We start from the raw sequence: 14,036 nt of genomic DNA, 5'->3' as shown, positions 1-14,036 counted from the left end.
CACGGTCGCCAGAGTGTGACGGGATCCTTGGAGCGCCACGGCCTCCCGTGACGAGCGCAGGTGCCCACGTGTGCCCAGGGACACGGAGACATGAAGGCCGCCCCGCCCCGGGCTCCCTGTCCGAGCGCGGCAGCGGCAGTCACAGGCCAGCTTCTTGACCGGCGTGTCGCACACCCTCGCGGCCTGCAAACCCGACCGTCGATCTCCCCCCGGCCAAGCGGGGCTGCCAGACGGCGGGGCTGTTAATGAGGCGGCAGCTCAGAATGTCATTAGGGGGCTCGGAGGACGCTGGCGTGGGACCGCTCAGGTGCTGGGAGCAGACCGCCTCTCCCCTGCGCTGCGCACGGGCTGGGCAGGCAGCTCTCCTTTCCCTGATTCCCCCCCAAAGTGGTATTCAAAGTGGGCGCTTAATGATAATGAATTGAATTGTTCTCCTGGAAAGTGGACTGACTGGCAGACTTCCGGAAACCGAGAGATCCCTGATGCTGCCGAGGCAACAGAAGTAATTGCATCACGCCCAGAAAATGAGATCAACGTTCATTAACATTACAGTAACGGGCTGTGACGAACGAGCCGGTGGAGGAGGGCGCCCGGGCCTGCAGGGCCTGGCCCCCGCGGGGGGCTGGAGCGGTCCACGCGGCTTTCCTGCGGCGCCCCGGGGGAGGGACCCTCGACTTCCCCAACGCTCCCGGCTTCCACCTTTCCTTTTTGCTGTCACCTCTCAGAAGTGGCGTGACGGCTGACCCTACCCTTCCGGATGGAACACGCCTTCCTATCACTATTGTTCAGAATCTGCCCTTCCGGACACGGTAAAGAGGAGCTGACCATTCGGGCCAAGGCAGAGCTCGCACCCTGTCCTGTCTTGATTCGGGTGTCCCGGGGCTTCTCGGAGGGACTCAACTCCTACCTCAGCCTCCACGAGCCAAGAGTTCGCATGAGGGGACATGTCAGAATGTCCTGAACGAAGGTGAGGCCCCGGCTGTGGTGTCTTGGGGGTCCCCATCTGTCTGAGGACCTCTGCTGGCTGTGCCCGCTGTCCCGTCCTCAGCCTCCCCGGAGCAAGCACACGGCCCGTTACAGCAAATGGCCCGTGGCCGCCGGGGACACAGTGCCTCACCAGGCCGGCACGGGCGCTGGGAGATGTGACGGCGGGCGTGGGACCTCTGACAGCCAGCTGGCCCGGGGGCAGCCGCTGGTCCTGTCAGAATGCACGGGGATGATGGTTGCGGCTGCCAGCGCGGCCCACCCTCCCTCGTCCAGCTGAGTCCAGGCCCCGACAGGTCGGGTGGACACTGTCCGGGTGGAGGCCAGACAGGCTCCAGGCCCCTCCTGGACTGACCTCCAGATCCTGCCGGGACACCGTCCCACAACCATTCCCTCTGTTCCCCGAGACACAGAGTTCTAATTAGACTGCTGTGTCTCTGCGAAGCGCCAGTCTTTATGTCCCTGCAAAGTCCCCGATCTGTCCCTGAGCCACTTTCGAGCGTCACGATGAGCCCCTTCTCTTTCCCCCAGCTGCGACCTTGTCACGTCACGCTGTGGTCATCTCTGCACAGCCACGGTCCCGACATCTGGAGCGTCGACTTCTCGTGCACCCCGGCTCCAGGGCCCAGCATGCACCAGGCACCGTCCAGAAAGTGTGGGAAGGACCTCGATCCGGGTCAGGTGCGCTCACGTCTCCGACCGCTCTGCCTTGCACGACCCAGCCTTGGTTTTGAGCAACACTTGCTGGGTGCGTGAACGAGCAGCCTCCACGAAGAGGGAGACGGATGAAGCTGGAGGGTGAGTGGGGTGGCGCCCCAGTGAAGGTCTCGGAGCCGCTGGGCATGGGGTGGGTGCTGGACGGTGCAGGGACTCTGGGGTGAAAAGCCCCACCTCACACCGCCCACCCGCGCAGTGCCGGTCTTCCACCGGCTCCTGCTAGCTCCAGAGCTCAACCCGGGCCCCTGGGTAACAGCCCAAAGCAAAGAGGCAGCTTCTCTCTGGGCTACAAGTTCCTACCATTCTGTCCAGCCGGCGGTGTCCTTCCCCGACCTCCTGCCACAGAGGCGCACAGTCCAACAGTCGCGGGGGGTCGGTCTCCCTGCTAGCTCCCCTGCGTGGCAGCTTTGCTCTCACGGCTTCGCAGGAACCCACGCCTGTGTTGTTCCACAAGGACCCTGCGCCCGGCCCCTGACAGGTGGAGCCCGCTGCCCTGGGGACATCACAGGAGGGTGATGGAGCCCACGGCTCTGCGGGGATAAGCCCAGCCCCTGGGGCAGCGGGGCCAGATGGCGCCCACGGGGATCCTTGCTACCGGCTCATGGCAGCTGAACTTGTTGTGTTTTCCTACCCCGGGGCTCCTGTGCGTCCACTCCGTGCCTGCTCAACCTCGGGGACTTGGAGAAGGGCTGGGGCGGCGGGGCTGCCGGGTTCCATACTTAACTGTTCGTTCATATTTTCTTCAAGCTCTAGGTAGAGGGAGAGCCTTCTGTTTCTGGGCACACGGAAGACACGTTGTGCAGATCCCGGTCATCGCCGCGTCCCCGTGGCCAGCGCCTCGGGGCTGTTGCTCGCGTCCATCCCCCACGGTGCCCCCATGAAAGCGGAGAGGGGCCGGGCTTCTTCTTGGTCTTTAGGACCTCGGGGAGGACCGCACCTTGAACATGTCTTCCAGATAAAACCCTCGGCCTTTCTCGGCTGAGGGACCCCAGTTCCCGGCCGGACAGTCCCCTCCCTCTGCTGGGTTCGTCTTGGCGTCTGCAGCGAGCAAAGCAAAGACAGCACACGGGGGGTGGGCAGAAGCAGTGTGCCCTACCGACGTCACACAAGGTGTGCTTACTCACGCCACTAAAATAAAAATTTCATGCTCGCCATTCCCCTTCTGTAATGCACATTAACCCCATGGCACTGCCTGTGAGAGCGCAGACGACCAGGTGAGCACCAGAGCCTCGCCGGCCGGCGCGGAACCTGCCGCACCACGAGCATGGAGGAGCGTTTGCTGCCCCGGGAGGGGACAAACAGCCCTGCCCCGTGACGGCAATGGCCCCTTAACAAACCGCAGACAGTATTCCCCGTGTGGGGGTGGCTCCCCGAGCTAGGGCTGTCGACGTTTTCACTTGTGTTTACTCTTGTTGCCTGTGGCCTGGACATGGCTGCTGTCAGGCCGGGCTGCACCGTGGTCCCCGAGGCAGCGTGCCGCGCGACCCCTCTATGAGGCGAGAATATTGCAAAATGCATGAGCAAATACAGACAAATGCAGACCCAACAATTTGGGCTGTTTCGCGGTATTCCGAAGGAGACTGTGCTGCCGCCCACCTGCACTATTTCTGTAGCAAATTACATGGGAAACTGGGCACCAAACTGTAATGATCATATATCTAAGCCATACCTTGTTTATGCATAATTTGCTTCCATTATATTCAGTCTTAGGCAGCGATTCATGAATCAGCCTCCAGCCTCATTTTTCACCGCCGGCCTGCCCTCCCAAGGTCGGACAGTGCCGTTGCTCGTTCCAGGCTCGAGGGCCCGCCGCCTGCACCCACTGCCTCCCACTAGGCTTCCTTCTCCGTGACCACTGGGCTGTGCGGATGGTCAGCAGGCAGACCTCGTGGCTGAACTCCCTGGGGTCGGTGGGGGACAGACAGTGTGAACACAAATGCAGCAGATCCTGGGAAGGACAGTCGGACAGAGGCCATCAGGCTAGAAACTGTACCAGGATTTAGGGACCAGCTCATGTCTTTAAGAGGTCAGAGAAGGTGCGTGAACTAGAGCCACCAGCATAAAGCTGTCTTTGATCTTTGGGGGACCTACTTACCTGTCCCTTGCCATGTATCAGGTTCTCTGCTGGCTTCGTCAAAGCTCTGGGACCCCTGGGGTCCCTTCAAAGCGGGTGTTTACCCTCACTGTTGTACCTATGGGCGCAATGAAACTCATGCCATTGGAAGTCACCCTTCTCTGTCAAGGAAATAGGAGAGAGCAGCACTTTTCTCAGAATTTATAACTTAAAAGAAAAAAAAAGGCGAGCTATAACTCCTAGAATAAACAGTCTGTGTGGACAGATTTGCGATCCACAGCCTGCACTGGTGCCCCGGAGCCCGGCAGGAGCTCCGGCCCCTCGGTGGCGTGCGGCTGCCGGTCTGCAGCCAGTGGGCCGAGCGGACCCCACATACCTTGTCAGACTTGGAGGTGCCCGTCTTTCCTCGGCCCTGCCCGTCTCCGCATCGGAGGCGAGAGCCCAGCAAGATTCGGCGCCAGTTTGTCAGTCGTAGGAATCCTGCTGACACCCCCGGCGGAGGAGGCCCCAGACGACAGCCTCAGCCTCGGTGCAGGGACAGCCACGCCAGTCTGGCCTTTGCAGTGAGAAGAGCCCTGGGCAGTGCGGCTGGGAGCCGCCAGCTGTAGACCCCCCAGGACCGGGCTGCTCGAAGTGTGGTCCTCAGCAACAAACAAACTTGTAGTCAAGGGCCTGTTACCTAAGGTGTGTTTTTTTGGCCCTTTCCCAAATGTTGTTCACACATCTTTGGAGTTCGTGGTTGGAGAACAGAAGCCAAGGGTCCCTTTCCTCTGCCGCTCCCCAGGCTGCGTTGAACTTTGCTCAGGTCAACCCCAACCGAGGCGGGGAGGAGGCCAGGTGGTGCGGGCCCGCTTGCCGCAGGAGCTGAGGACACGGCAGGCAGGGGCGGGGGGAGCCGGGAGAAGGGAGGAGACACACTCCTCTTCAGAGCGACGGTGCTGCCAGCCCTCCCCGCTCCAGATGAAGGGCCAGATTCCCAGATGCCTGATTGGCTTTTCCTCCCTGGTTGAAAGGACTGTCCGCTAAAATCAACTCATCAGAAGTTCACCCTAAAACGAAGACCTGGGATTCTGTGAACTATCAGCCAGGGGCCCAAAATGCTATCATTACAGCCCTTCCCTTGGCCCCCAGAGTCTCCCTCCTGTCCACGTAAAGCTGCTGGAGGAACCCCACATGCCAGCCGGCACCCAAACCAGGGCTGTGCCTTCTGAGCCAGCCAGCCGCCGGACCCGGGCGGGCCGTGTCTGAGTCGGGGGGGGGCAGAGCTCCTGCCCGACTCTGGTTCTCGGAAGCCCTGGGGCTGGGGTGGAGGGAAGCGGAGGTACCCGCAGAGGCCGACGCCCCAGGTGCCCTGCAGAACCACTGAGCACCAGCCGTCCCTGAGAGTCCCACACGCCCCCCGAGAAGGATTCCGCGGCTGAGCTGACAGTGTGGTTCTGGAGCGGCGAGGAGCTCGATATTGTGTTTCTGCCTCTTTGGGGTAGATGGGGTGATGGGGGACCTGAGTGATGGGGGCTTGTTTCTCCACCCCCAGGTGCTGCTGGACGAATAACCTGGGGTCTGGCCAGACGATGCAGCACTCATCTGCACTCAGCAATGAGCTATGAACCCGTGAAAGACAAGGAGGTCTTTAGTGCCATGACCCCGCGAGAGAAGCCAGTCTGAAAAGGCCACATGCTGTGCGAGTCCAGCTCTGTGACCTTCTGGAAAGATCAGGAGCTGGGGTGGGGACAGGTGGGGACACAAAGCACAGAGGAGGCTTCGTGCAGTGACAGTGTCCTGTGTGGCGCAATAGCGGCCGACCCTCTCACGACGCATCTGTCCCGGCTGCGAGGGCGTAGGGTGCCAAGAGAGACCCGAGGCCGCAGTGGGCTTCCGTGAACCCACCGGCCCTGGCTCACAGGGGTGCATACGTGTCGCTCTAACACTAGGAGGGAAGGACTGGGACAGTCTCCATTCTCGCCACTCATCTTTCTTTACACTCGAAGCTACTGATAAAAACGCTCTCTCGGGTCACACACACGTGTGCACCGACCAGGTCTGCCTCCGATCAGGGCGCGGGCGGCCAACAGCCACAGGGTCCTTGCAGCCCCCGCACCAAGAGGTGGACGTTGCTGTGTCCTCGCCCTCTGGCCCAGGGCTGCTGTGAAAGTCGCCTGACCCGTAGCAGTGGCCGAAGGAAGGGGTGTGTCTCCGGAGGCCTGGCAGCTTTCCTGGGAGGCCACTCTGTGAAGCGCGCAGGCCGGCCTCCCGGACGGGGACAGCCAGCAGCATGGTGCGCAGTTCCACAGAACAGGCCGGTTCAACGGCGGACATTCACGGGCTCTGGGTTCTGGCGGCTGGAAGTCTGAGATGCTGGGGTCAGTGGGGGCTTCCTGCTGAGGTGTCGGCTCCGGCTTGTGGATGGCCACCTTTGCCCCGTGTCCCGGGGCAGCCTCTTCCCGTGCACACGGCGACAGAGAGCTCCTGGCTGTCTCCTCCGCTCGTGAGGACACCAGTCCTCCAGGGTCAGGCCCTGTTCCTAGGACCTCGCTGCCACCCCCACCTCCTGAATAATCCCATCTCCAGACACAGTCACCCTGGAGTTAGGGCTTCAACGGGTGGACTTGGGGGCACACAGTTCAGTCCGTAGCAACCCCCTGGACTGGCCCCAGCCTCCCAGCCTCCCAGTCCTCCCGGTGGAGCCCACGGAGGTCCAGGACCACCCACCCCCCGACTGTGGGTGACCCACAGACTCAGGAGACTAATAAAACGTGTGCCGGGTTAAGCCTCTGTTCCCAGACCGTGTCCTGCGGCCCACAGCAAGGGGTTGGGGAGCGGTGGCACCGATGTGTCTGCAGGTCTGGGGTGGGAGAGGCTGCCAGTCTTCTTCAGGAGTAAAACGCGCCCATCTCTGACCAGCAAGGGCCAGACGGGGGAAGGTGTGCCCAGAAATACCACTCTCCTCCGGCCCACGTGCAGGCAGCGAGGTCGCGGCCCCTCCTTGCACGGCGTCTGTGGCAGGAGGCCCGATGTGCACTCCGGACGTCCGCTTCTCGCCCTGATCTGGGGCTTATGCTGGCTCACTCGCGCTCGGCTGCAACCAGGCGGGGCGTGTCAGGCACCCGGGGCTGCTGGTCCCAGAACTTCTGGGAGGGGGAGGCCTGTGGCCTACCAAGCCGACCCCCGACTGCCTGGAAGGGCCCACCGTGGCCTGGCTTTCGTCTCTCCTCCTGGAGCGCTTCCTTCCTGGTCCGGCCTCGTTTCCACCCGTTTCTGTTCTGCGAGCCGGTCCACGTATCAGCGGGGGCCAGGAACTCCCCTGCGCAGGGGGCACGGGGGCCGCACGCCTGCCGCTCCTGTGGGAGGAGATTTCCCCGCAGCCTGGGCTCAGACCTGACCCCGTGTTGAGGAGCGTCCCACGTGCACGCTGTCAGTCACCAACTGCTGGTTCCCGCCCAGAGCCTGTCCGGCCTGCCCACCAGACTGCCCGAGCCCAGAGAGGTCACCCCAGCCCGGGACCCCCCACCTCTTCCAGCTGTCTCCGACTGCAGGTGGCTCACGGGGGTCCAGGCACCCGCGTCACGGACGGGGAGGGACGTGCTAGCCGCACGGAGGCTCTCCTCCTTGTCCTCTGGGCCCCCGGAGGTGTACGCGGCCGGCAGCACACACCGAGCGGGGAGCACCCCCGCCCGAACCGCGGGCACAAGGCCCCGTGGGGATCCATTTGGGAGGAGGCGCAGTTGCCGTCCCACAGACCCAGGGGAGGCAGGAGCCCCTCCGCCGGGAAGGGGGCTGGGGTCCCCATCAGACTCGCCCCGCAGCCCGGGCCCCATCCACAGCACCGTGGAGGCTGAGGAAAACACAGCTGGGGGTGTTTCCGCATAAGAAACAAACACCCCCCGACTCGTGTTTTATGGACAGGAGCCCCCAGGGGCCTCCTCGTGGGACAGACGTCCCCTGAGAACCCGTGATGACGTCCAGCCGACCTCCGTGCCAGGATCTGCAGTCCGGGGGCGCCTCCGGCGCGGCTCCTGGACTAGGGCGCGACCGCGGAGGGTGAGGGGGGAGCGGCCCTAGTTTACCGTCAACGCGCGCCCGGCGGCCTTCCCGGCCTGACGTCAAAACCGGATGTTGCCGCTCTGGGGTCAGGGTCCGTGATCCCCGGCCCTTGGCAGCGTCCCAGGCTGTCTCTGTGAGACGGGGTAGGAGCCCCTGGTGCCCGTGGGCTGCGCGCCTCTCGGGGAGCCGACCGCCTTCGCTCAGCGGCGGGAGAGGGCAGACCCACCGCTCGGGCCTCCGTGAAGGTCGCCACAGCCGCGGCCCTTCTCAACCACCCGTGGCGCTCCATGCGAAGAAGCCGAGCGCCGCAGGCCCGCAGGGGACGGGCTGCGGAGGTCAAGGGAGCAGACCGCGTCCCCCTCGTGCTGGAGCCCCTTCGGCGCCCAGGGGCCCCGGCCGCGGCCAGCGAGGGCAGCCGGTCTCCCCCGCAGGCAAGTGTTGCGGCCGGAGGAGCTCCACGGACACGGCAGAGGACGGATGCCTCCGGCTGGGCGGGCAGGCGTCTCCGCCCCCGTGAAGGTCACCCGCTCTCCGCCCCGTGAAGGTCACCCGCTCTCCGCCCCGCCGCTCTCCAGGTGTTGCTGGGGCTGTAACATCTGGCCGCCAGGCACCGGCGGATCCCGTCATCCATCGTTCTGCAGGCAGCCGGTGGGGGCGGCAGGAGGGGACATGTGCTGGGCGGGGTGGGGGGACACGGAGGGCAGCGCTGAGCAATCACCAACGCCGCTCAGCTGACAGTGCGCTCGGAGGTCAAGGTGAGAGGCCGTGAAGCCCCGCAGGCCATGGCGCCCGCGCGTCACGTGCCGAGGATGGGCCCTGCATTTCTCTGGGTTCGTCGTCTCTCTGAAGCCTCCTCTTCGGAGCGTGCCCTCCCACAGCGCAGCGAGGCGGCGGGTTCGGACCCCGCGGCAGGGGCCCCGAGAGCGCGGCCAGGCCTGGATGGAACGGGAGCCAGCAGCATCTGCCAGCTCACCGCGGGCGCCGCGCTGGCCCCCATCACTCTCCCCTCTCCCGTCTGCCCGCCGCTGCGCCCCTGTCACGTGTGTGCCAAACCCGGGCGGCAGCTGCCCAGCGTGGGGCCACGGCTGCTCTGCTCGCAGCGAAGCCGGCCGGTCCGTCGGGCCCACTGCCGGCGTCTGTCTGTCTGTCTGCCGCGTCCCACGGCCGACCTCGTCAGGCGCTGCGCCGGCCTGTATCTGCTGTAACATCTGTGCTGTCTGCTCGCCCGTCACCACGTCCGCACATCGCTCCGCGGCCATCCCAACGCTCACGATTAAAGACCCTCCCGTCCACGTGGGCGTGTTCTCGGGGGACTTTTCCGAACCCCCATGCTCAGTCCGCACTGTTGGACACGGTACTCCATCAACCCTTAATTGCTTACCGTGTCCTGGCTCTCGGCACCTTGTATTTTCCGGGTCTTTCTGCTCCGAAGTCTGAGGGTCAATCTGATTTTAATTAGCGCGGCCACAGCAAGCAGCCGTGTTTCCCTCTGGGCCGGGATGGCACGCGGGGAGAAGGGGTGGGAGGACCAAGGGACCCTGCCGTCCTGACATTTCTGACCTTGTAACGGGGGAGCCCGAGTGGAGGACCGACGGCCTCTGGGGTGCGTGGGGGCTTCCAGAACGGGACGGTGTCCCCAAAGCTTCCCGTCTGGGGCTGAGACTCGCAGACTGAATGCTTTTCCGGACAGGAATGGCTGCTTGACGATTAGCCAAAAGTTTCCTTTTCAACTTTCCAGACTGAAATGACCAGTAACACATCCCTTTTGGAAAGGGGAATCCGAAAGTAAATTACCCAGTCCCCACGTGCACGGGGTCTCCCCACTCTTCCCAGAAGCCGTGTCCTGGGGGGCAGGCGGACGCCGTGACCTGGACCTCTGGCTTCTCGGCATCCCGTAAAGCCGCTCAGGCGGCAGGGAGAGGAACCCCTAGGGCAGCCTGCCGCCACCACAGGCGCCCGGGAACTCCAGGACCAGCGGGAGGGGCCCCACTACTCCCCTCCCCCCACTCAGGCTGGCTTACCACAAGCACTGCCATCCTCTGCACCCCAAATGCCGTGAGGACCACAGGGACACTTCTGTGGGGAGATGGACACATGGTTTCTGACCACACGTGCCCCGTCTGGTGGAGAAGGGCTCAAGGCCATCCGGCTCTGGAGAAGAAGACAGAAACGCACTCTGGGACACCGAGGGGCCAGAGGTATCTTAGCAGCAAACTCGAGGCTTCTGGATGATTTGTTTACAGGGTGCCTGTGACGCCAAGCTCCTCTGTCCAAGCCCCGAGACCCAGTGAGGGCGGAGGCCACCTGTGGGGGAGGAGCCGCAGGTACCACCCTCCGAGCTCTCAGGGGAAGCACCGCATCCGGCCTGCGGGGGAGGGAGGCCTTCGCTCTCCAGGGCAAACAAGCCCTCCGGGGTGTCGGGATGTCCGGGCTCCCTCAGCATTCCGAGCGCCGGAGGACGACCCGGAGAGATGACGCTCCACGTGGCCCAGGGGTCTCACTGTCCCTTCCAAAGTGTGCTCACCGTCCCTCGTCGTTTTTGTTTTTTAGATGTATTTATTCATTTGAGAGACAGAAAGAGAGAGAGGGAGCCAGTGGGGGGAGGAGCAGAGGGAGAGGAGCAGCCAGACTTGCTCTGAGCGCAGAGCCTGACGTGAGGCCCAATCTCACCACCCCAAGATCACGACCTGAGCCGAAACCGGGAGTCAGACGCGCAACCGCCTGAGCCGCCCAGGCGCCGCACCCCTCATCTTTTAACCCAGTGCGTCAGGAAGCTTTATCTGAAAACTCGGGCCATTAGAAACATGAAAGTACTTCCATATCCCCCTACAATGTGTGCGTGTTGCACAGTCCGTGTGCCTCGTGAGGAAGGTGCACGCTGGACCCTTCCCCGCGTGTGCCCAGAGCGAGGCGGTGAGCCATGGTCCGCGGAGCCGGCCGGCCCTTGCTCTCCCCAGGCTTCCCGCCTCATCGCCTGCACAGCCCGTCCGAGACCGGGCCCTCCACATGCGGGAGCCTTTGCCGCGTTACCCTGGGGTGGCCTGCGCTACTGACCTACCGTCATGCCTTCTGGGCTGGGGCTTCAGCTCAAAGGCAAACCTAAAAACTCCCGTCAGCTCTTCCTAGAGCGCCTGAGTGTCGCCGCCGGCCCTGCCGTGAGGTCCCCGTCTCCCGCTAGGAGGAGGCCGCTGCAGCAGCCCGAGCCACCTGGAGCACCGCGGAGCCGGGTCAGGAACTGCTTCCATAAAGGTCCCTCGTGTCCCCTGGTCTGAGCACACTCCCCCCAACCCTTCCCCAACCAGGCTCTCTGCCCCTTTAATCTCACGGCCCAGAAGCCGGGGGTGGAGGGGCCACGGGAAAGCCCTCGGAAGCCCACGGAAGCCCCCGGCTCAGGACAGAGAAGGCCCCCAGGGAGGAAGGCTCTCAGCCCTCAGAGCCCTTGGTAAACACACTTGTCCCGCAGCGGCTTCTCAAGGCAGATTCCAAAAGCAGAACTTACTGGGCGCCTGGGGGGCTCCGTTGGTGAAGCAACTGCCTTCGGCTCAGGTCATGGTCCCAGAGTCCGAGGACCGAGCCCTGCCTGGGGCTCCCGGCTCAGCGCGGAGTCCGCTTCTCCCTCTCACCCTCCCCCCTCTCGTGCTCTCTCTTTCTCATTCTCTCTCAAAACTTAAAAAAAAAAAAAAAATCTCAGAAGTGGAATTTACTGTTGCTTGATCAAATCACGCCTCGTTCTTGTGAAGCATGTGACTCTCTAGATGACGTCGTGTTGAAGGGAACAGAGACGGATGAGCCGCAGCGAAGGAAACTTACTGGAAACAAGTCTTCTAACGTTGCACAACGGGTTAGAGACACTTGAGTTGAACGACGGCGGTCGGTGTCCTGTCGCATCTTTCAACACACGCCAGTCCCAGCGTTTCACGGGGCGTGAGGACTCACCAGCTGGGGGCCAACAAACCGCGTCTCCTGTGTCTCCCTCTGGTTCCGGGGAGCAGTTCTCGGAAGCGGCCGGTGGTGCGGGTGGACGGAGCGTGGGGTTCTGACTCGGCCGCGAGCCCCCCGCCGGTGTCTGCAGTCGCCGCAGGCCGGACAGCCTCTCTGATGCCCTTCCCCATCCCCACGAAGCAAACGGTGCTCCTGGAGAGAGGGCGTCCACGCAGATGCCGCTCAGCTTCGATTGTACGTTAATTCTGTGACCCGAGAAGGTTCCTCCCCACCGTTTTCCTGGTGTTTCACCAGAGACACTGGACATCACGGCTCTTCCCTTCTTCAGACTCTGGGGCTGAACGGCGTTCCGGCCCATCCGTGAGGCGGGTGCTTGGCAGCTTCCGGCAAAATGTGGGGGCAGCTCGATCGCCCCCACTGGGGCCTGTGCTGGTGCTGGCCCTGCCGTCCCGCGGACCCTGGCCTCACTGACCCGCCTCCTGCCGGGCACCCGTCAACCTCAGCCGCTGTGCAGGCTGACCGACCCGCGGGGACTTCGGCCATCAGACGGCGTGACCGGCCCGTGTGAAGCATGTCGCCGGCCACCATGGCTGGGCCACCTGGGATCGGTCCTCGTCCTCCCGAGGCCTCGGTCTGTTTCTACTTCCAGGATGACGGGGAAGGTCATGTCCCAGGGACGTGACCCTGTGGACGCAGCTCAGGGCTTGCAGGGGCTTGGCGGAGCGAGGGTTTCGTGGCCACTGGTAACCGGACTCATGACAGAGTCTGACGGAGAGTAGCGTCCAGTAGCTGCAGTCAGTCTCTCAACGGAGGGGCAGTTGTAAGAGCAAATAGTCATGTGGTAGTGGCAGAAACGGGGCTCCAGGGCCGTGTCATTCCATCCTAAGAAGCCGGCGGGAGTCCCAAGCTGGGTGACCAGAAGTCTCACTCTTCCGATGAGACCCAAGTGAGAAGTCGGCAAATGTCCCCTTCCCACTCTGGGCCACGTCCCAGCACGTGTGGCTCTGCGTCTCTGGAAAGCAGTTGACCCAGGTGACCTGGACCCAGAACCCCTCTCCACGCGCAGCCCAGTCAGTCCCTGGGGCCTGGGGTGAGCCCAGCAGCCCTTCCCGGAACATGCGCACCCGCCCGGCGGCCATGCCAGGAGCACAGATGAAAAGCCACCAAGCTGGGAGGTCCTCGGAGTGGGGGGAGCTGCGTGTTTCCTCGTGCTGCCTTCCGTGAAAGGAGCCCCGGTCGTTCACATCAGCTCTTCTCTCACAGAGGTCCACTGTGACCCTCAGCCGCTGGGAGCCAAAGGAGACCCTCAGGCTTTGTCGTCGTCTGACCCCCGCCTCCTCCCGTGTTCCCCGGGTTGCTCGCACGCGCCACCAGCCCGCGCTGCAGGAAAGCCCGCGGGCCTCCACCCTCCCCAGAGGGCCTCGTCTGTCTCAGCTGCGCCCCAGGGCCCGGGACGGGGCCACCGCGGGGACTCCTGGACGTCTCTCCGGCCGGCAGAGGCTCATTGCACTCGCTCTCCATCGACTCCCAGCCTGCTGACGAGAGGCCCTGCCGTCCGGAGCCAACGGCAAGCGTCCACGTGTCCACGTCCACCTGTGGTGCTCGGGTCCGTGGTCTCCCACCGGCTCTCCCACAGACGCTGGCGCCTCGCCAGCAAGGGTGGGGCTCACTCTCACCCCTGCTTTCCCAAGGCGCCAAGCAGGCTCTGACTCGCCCCGGGAAAACGCACGTGACGCGGTCCCATCGCTGCGTCGCCCCCCGCGGATGTCGCGGACACGTGTGCTGCTTCCTCCACGGACGCTTCACGTTTTCGGTTTTATGTGCGTTTACCTAGATCGGGGGTTTCCAGGGACCTTCCTGTGATGATACCTCTTGACACTGGTACCACTTTCTGAAACTCCATTTTCGTTCGGAGGGCGGGCGCCTACGGGTGGGACCCGACGTCCCACGGGGCGCGTCTCCTCAGGCACCATCTCCACGTGGTGAAGGTGTCCAGGAACTCACACTCCAGCAAAGCCATCCTCGTTGGTGCACACCGAGGTGTTGTTAGAAAACAAAAAATTCTAACGCAGTGCCTTAAAATGATGACTGTAACTAGCTCTTAGAACCCTGACGTCGTCCCCGGACCCCTTCCTGAAAGCTCTTTCCTCTCAGAGCGGTAACAAGGCTGTCATGACGCGTCAACGTGATTCTGAGAATCTCTCAAACGCTCCCCATATACGACATGGGTGGCCCTAGAGGGTGTCCCGCGAGGTGAAGTAAATCGGGCAGAGAAAGA

The sequence above is a fragment of the Martes martes genome (assembly GCF_963455335.1).
Source record: "Martes martes genome assembly, chromosome: 5".
NCBI lineage: Eukaryota > Metazoa > Chordata > Mammalia > Carnivora > Mustelidae > Martes > Martes martes.
Note: the sequence above shows the minus strand (reverse complement) of the source record.